A 6,000-nucleotide genomic window follows, 5' to 3' on the forward strand; every position below is an offset into this window, starting at 1 on the left:
CCTCCATCCCATAGTCCCATGCCCATATACCCATCACACATGCTCCATCTCATAGTCCCATGCCCATATACCCATCACACATGCTCCATCTCATAGTCCCATGCCCATATACCCATCACACATCCTCCATCCCAGTCCCGTGCCCATATACCCATCATACATATCCTCCATCTCATAGTCCTGTGCCCATATACCCATCACACATCCTCCATCCCATAGTCCTGTGCCCATATACCCATCACACATCCTCCATCTCATAGTCCTGTGCCCATATACCCATCACACATCCTCCATCTCATAGTCCCGTGCCCATATACCCATCATACATATCCTCCATCTCATAGTCCTGTGCCCATATACCCATCACACATCCTCCATCTCATAGTCCCGTGCCCATATACCCATCATACATATCCTCCATCCCATAGTCCTGTGCCCATATACCCATCACACATCCTCCATCTCATAGTCCCGTGCCCATATACCCATCATACATATCCTCCATCTCATAGTCCCGTGCCCATATACCCATCATACATATCCTCCATCCCATAGTCCTGTGCCCATATACCCATCATACATATCCTCCATCCCATAGTCCCGTGCCCATATACCCATCACACATCCTCCATCCCATAGTCCCGTGCCCATATACCCATCACACATCCTCCATCCCATAGTCCCGTGCCCATATACCCATCACATATCCTCCATCCCATAGTCCAGTGCCCATATACCCATCATACATCCTCCATCCCATAGTCCAGTGCCCATATACCCATCATACATCCTCCATCCCATAGTCCAGTGCCCATATACCCATCATACATCCTCCATCCCATAGTCCAGTGCCCATATACCCATCATACATCCTCCATCTCATAGTCCTGTGCTCATATACCCATCATACATATCCTCCATCCCATAGTCCCGTGCCCATATACCCATCACACATCCTCCATCCCATAGTCCCGTGCCCATTTACCCATCATACACATCCTCCATCCCATAGTCCCGTGCCCATATACCCATCACACATCCTCCATCCCATAGTCCCGTGCCCATATACCCATCATACACATCCTCCATCCCATAGTCCCGTGCCCATATACCCATCATACACATCCTCCATCCCATAGTCCCGTGCCCATATACCCATCATACACATCCTCCATCCCATAGTCCAGTGCCAATATACCCATCATACATATCCACCATCCCATAGTCCCGAGCCCATATACCCATCACACATCCTCCATCTCATAGTCCTGTGCTCATATACCCATCATACATATCCTCCATCCCATAGTCCAGTGCCCATATACCCATCACACATCCTCCATCTCATAGTCCTGTGCTCATATACCCATCATACATATCCTCCATCCCATAGTCCAGTGCCCATATACCCATCACACATCCTCCATCCCATAGTCCCGTGCCCATATACCCATCATACATATCCTCCATCCCATAGTCCAGTGCCCATATACCCACACATCCTCCATCTTAGTCCTGTGCTCATATACCCATCATACATATCCTCCATCCCATAGTCCCGTGCCCATATACCCATCACACATCCTCCATCCCATAGTCCCGTGCCCATATACCCATCATACACATCCTCCATCCCATAGTCCCGTGCCCATATACCCATCATACATATCCTCCATCCCATAGTCCCGTGCCCATATACCCATCATACACATCCTCCATCCCATAGTCCTGTGCTCATATACCCATCACACATCCTCCATCCCATAGTCCCATGCCCATATACCCATCATACACATCCTCCATCCCATAGTCCCGTGCCCATATACCCATCATACATATCCTCCATCCCATAGTCCCGTGCCCATATACCCATCACACATCCTCCATCCCATAGTCCCGTGCCCATATACCCATCATACACATCCTCCATCCCATAGTCCCGTGCCCATATACCCATCATACACATCCTCCATCCCATAGTCCCGTGCCCATATACCCATCATACACATCCTCCATCCCATAGTCCCGTGCCCATATACCCATCCTCCATCCCATAGTCCCGTGCCCATATACCCATCATACACATCCTCCATCCCATAGTCCAGTGCCCATATACCCATCATACATATCCACCATCCCATAGTCCCGTGCCCATATACCCATCATACATATCCACCATCCCATAGTCCCGTGCCCATATACCCATCATACACATCCTCCATCTCATAGTCCTGTGCCCATATACCCATCATACACATCCATCCCATAGTCCCGTGCCCATATACCCATCATACACATCCGCCATCCCATAGTCCAGTGCCCATATACCCATCATACACATCCGCCATCCCATAGTCCAGTGCCCATATACCCATCATACATATCCTCCATCCCATAGGCCCGTGCCCATATACCTATCACACATCCGCCATCCCATAGTCCCGTGCCCATATACCCATCACACATCCTCCATCCCATAGTCCCGTGCCCATATACCCATCACACATCCTCCATCCCATAGTCCCATGCCCATATACCCATCACACATCCTCCATCCCATAGTCCCGTGCCCATATACCCATCACACATCCTCCATCCCATAGTCCCATGCCCATATACCCATCATACATATCCTCCATCCCATAGTCCCGTGCCCATATACCCATCACACATCCTCCATTCCATAGTCCCGTGCCCATATACCCATCACACATCCTCCATCCCATAGTCCCATGGCCATATACCCATCACACATCCTCCATCCCACAGTCCCATGGCCATATACCCATCACACATCCTCCATCCCATAGTCCTGTGCCCATATACCCATCATACATATTCTCCATTCCACAGTCCCGTGCCCATATACCCATCATACATATCCTCCATCTCATAGTCCCGTGCCCATATACCCATCACACATATCCTCCATCCCATAGTCCCATGCCCATATACCCATCACACATCCTCCATCCCATAGTCCCATGCCCATATACCCATCACACATCCTCCATCCCATAGTCCCATGGCCATATACCCATCACACATCCTGCATTCCATAGTCCCGTGCCCATATACCCATCATACATATCCTCCATCCCATAGTCCAGTGCCCATATACCCATCACACATCCTCCATCCCATAGTCCCATGCCCATATACCCATCACACATCCTCCATCCCATAGTCCCATGGCCATATACCCATCACACATCCTCCATCCCATAGTCCTGTGCCCATATACCCATCATACATATTCTCCATTCCATAGTCCCGTGCCCATATACCCATCATACATATCCTCCATCCCATAGTCCCGTGCCCATATACCCATCACACATCCTCCATCCCATAGTCCCATGGCCATATACCCATCACACATCCTCCATCCCATAGTCCCATGGCCATATACCCATCACACATCCTCCATCCCATAGTCCCGTGCCCATATACCCATCATACATATCCTCCATCCCATAGTCCAGTGCCCATATACCCATCACACATCCTCCATCCCATAGTCCCATGCCCATATACCCATCACACATCCTCCATCCCATAGTCCCATGGCCATATACCCATCACACATCCTCCATCCCATAGTCCTGTGCCCATATACCCATCATACATATTCTCCATTCCATAGTCCCGTGCCCATATACCCATCATACATATCCTCCATCCCATAGTCCCGTGCCCATATACCCATCACACATCCTCCATCCCATAGTCCCATGCCCATATACCCATCACACATCCTCCATCCCATAGTCACGTGCCCATATACCCATCACACATCCTCCATCCCATAGTCCCATGGCCATATACCCATCACACATCCTCCATCCCATAGTCCCATGCCCATATACCCATCACACATCCTCCATCCCATAGTCCAGTGCCCATATACCCATCACACATCCTCCATCCCATAGTCCCATGCCCATATACCCATCACACATCCTCCATCCCATAGTCACGTGCCCATATACCCATCACACATCCTCCATCCCATAGTCCCATGGCCATATACCCATCACACATCCTCCATCCCATAGTCCCATGCCCATATACCCATCACACATCCTCCATCCCATAGTCCCATGCCCATATACCCATCACACATCCTCCATCCCATAGTCCCATGCCCATATACCCATCACACATCCTTCATCTCATAGTCCCGTGCCCATATACCCATCATACATATCCTCCATCCCATAGTCCCGTGCCCATATACCCATCATACATATCCTCCATCTCATAGTCCCGTGCCCATATACCCATCATACATATCCTCCATCCCATAGTCCCGTGCCCATATACCCATCATACACATCCTCCATCCCATAGTCCCGTGCCCATATACCCATCACACATCCTTCATCTCATAGTCCCGTGCCCATATACCCATCATACATATCCTCCATCCCATAGTCCCGTGCCCATATACCCATCATACATATCCTCCATCCCATAGTCCCGTGCCCATATACCCATCACACATCCTCCATCCCATAGTCCCGTGCCCATATACCCATCATACATATCCTCCATCCCATAGTCCCGTGCCCATATACCCATCATACATATCCTCCATCCCATAGTCCCGTGCCCATATACCCATCATACATATCCTCCATCCCACAGTCCCGTGCCCATATACCCATTATCGTCACCATGGCAACCATATGACATCACCGTCACTGCGCACATACACTCGGCGGTATATATATATATATGGATGTTCTCTCACAGACCGGCTGTAGTTGTTCTGGGAAGCAGTGTGCAGATTATGTGACTTCTGGGGGGATCGGTCACTCAGGTTATTTTGGGGCCTCAGGCTACAGGGGGCTGAACACTAACGCACACGGTCACATGTCTGTCCCTACACCTTGTATCTCTCCCGCTACACATTAATAACACTTGTTACTTTGTGTCACAGAAATGAAATCACTGCTGTTTGCGGCTGTCTCCGGGGTGCGCAGACTTTTGCACCGTGTACACTACGCCGTGATGTAACCGCTATCTCATGTCCGCGGCGGTGTCGCTCGCTCCACACGGTCACACTGCGGCCCCGGAGTCGCGGTTGCCGGTACCGGGCGGTGCGGAGCAGATCCGGGCGCGGCCTGCGGGGAGGCCCGGCGATGGAGTGCGGCCTGGGAGCCGCGCTGTGAGGAGGCCGGGAGCCGGAGCCGCACAGCCGGCAGCCTCACAGGAGGAGGCGGGGATGTGGGGAGGAGGCGGCGGGCGGGAGGCGGCGGTCCCCGCGGCGGTGACAGGAGCGGCGCCCCCGGCCCAGCGCTGCGCTCCCCGGGCGGACTGCGAGGAACAAGGCACACTGGGTAAAAACACATTTATATACCAACCTCCGACACAATTTTCCAACAATTCCTCCGTCCGACCACCATGCATCAGGGCAGGAAACAGCCGCGAGATGCCGCCCGGCGCCGAGGATAGAGCATAGCAGAGCCTGAGAGGAAGAGCAGCGGGCGGGACTAAACCGGGCCCGTCGCCTGCTCATTGGCTGAGGCGGGTGCGCACCGCTCCGTGCCCGTCGTGTGATTGGTGAATTTCTACATGCGAGCGGTTTTGATTTTGTTATTCAGAGCGCAGGGCTTTGCTGAGGAGCTCGTTGAACCCGCCCACATCGTAGACTTGAAGATTATTGGCTGTGACGGACGTGACGTCAAAATAATTCGTGCGCTGATTGCACGTCGGCGCTGTCAGATGACTGCGGACCCGCCTAGTGATCCCGAGAAAGGTGCTGGTTCTGGGGCTGAGGGAAGTGGCCGCCATTTTGTGTGTGAAGCGGTTAATGGACTGTCCCTCAGGGAGCGCAGAGAACCTGCTGCTCTGCGTTACCGGGCAATGGAACGTGTGGGGGACACGTAAGGCGCCGCGGGGCTCCAGCTGTGGGGTCGTCACTGCCGAGAGGCCCCGTACAATGGCGGTTCCCGACGTCACTGAGAGACTCCGCTACGCTCAGCCTGGGAGAGC

General features: G+C 52.3%; 1 protein-coding gene across 2 annotated transcripts in view; it reads right to left on the reverse strand.

Moving 5' to 3' along the window:
• The window catches only part of ZNF143 (zinc finger protein 143), a 43,147-nt gene extending 37,621 nt beyond the window's left edge, over nt 1–5,526 (reverse strand). For both annotated transcript variants that reach the window (XM_073561635.1, XM_073561634.1), the window contains exon 1: nt 5,370–5,526. The gene's annotated coding sequence lies outside the window, so the exon portion shown is untranslated. The remainder of the gene's footprint in view (nt 1–5,369) is intronic.
• Between the last annotated feature and the right edge of the window lie 474 nt (nt 5,527–6,000).

Source organism: Dendrobates tinctorius, unplaced genomic scaffold, assembly GCF_039654945.1.
Source record: "Dendrobates tinctorius isolate UK_male_01 unplaced genomic scaffold, ASM3965494v1 ptg000323l, whole genome shotgun sequence".
In the NCBI taxonomy this organism is placed as follows: domain Eukaryota; kingdom Metazoa; phylum Chordata; class Amphibia; order Anura; family Dendrobatidae; genus Dendrobates; species Dendrobates tinctorius.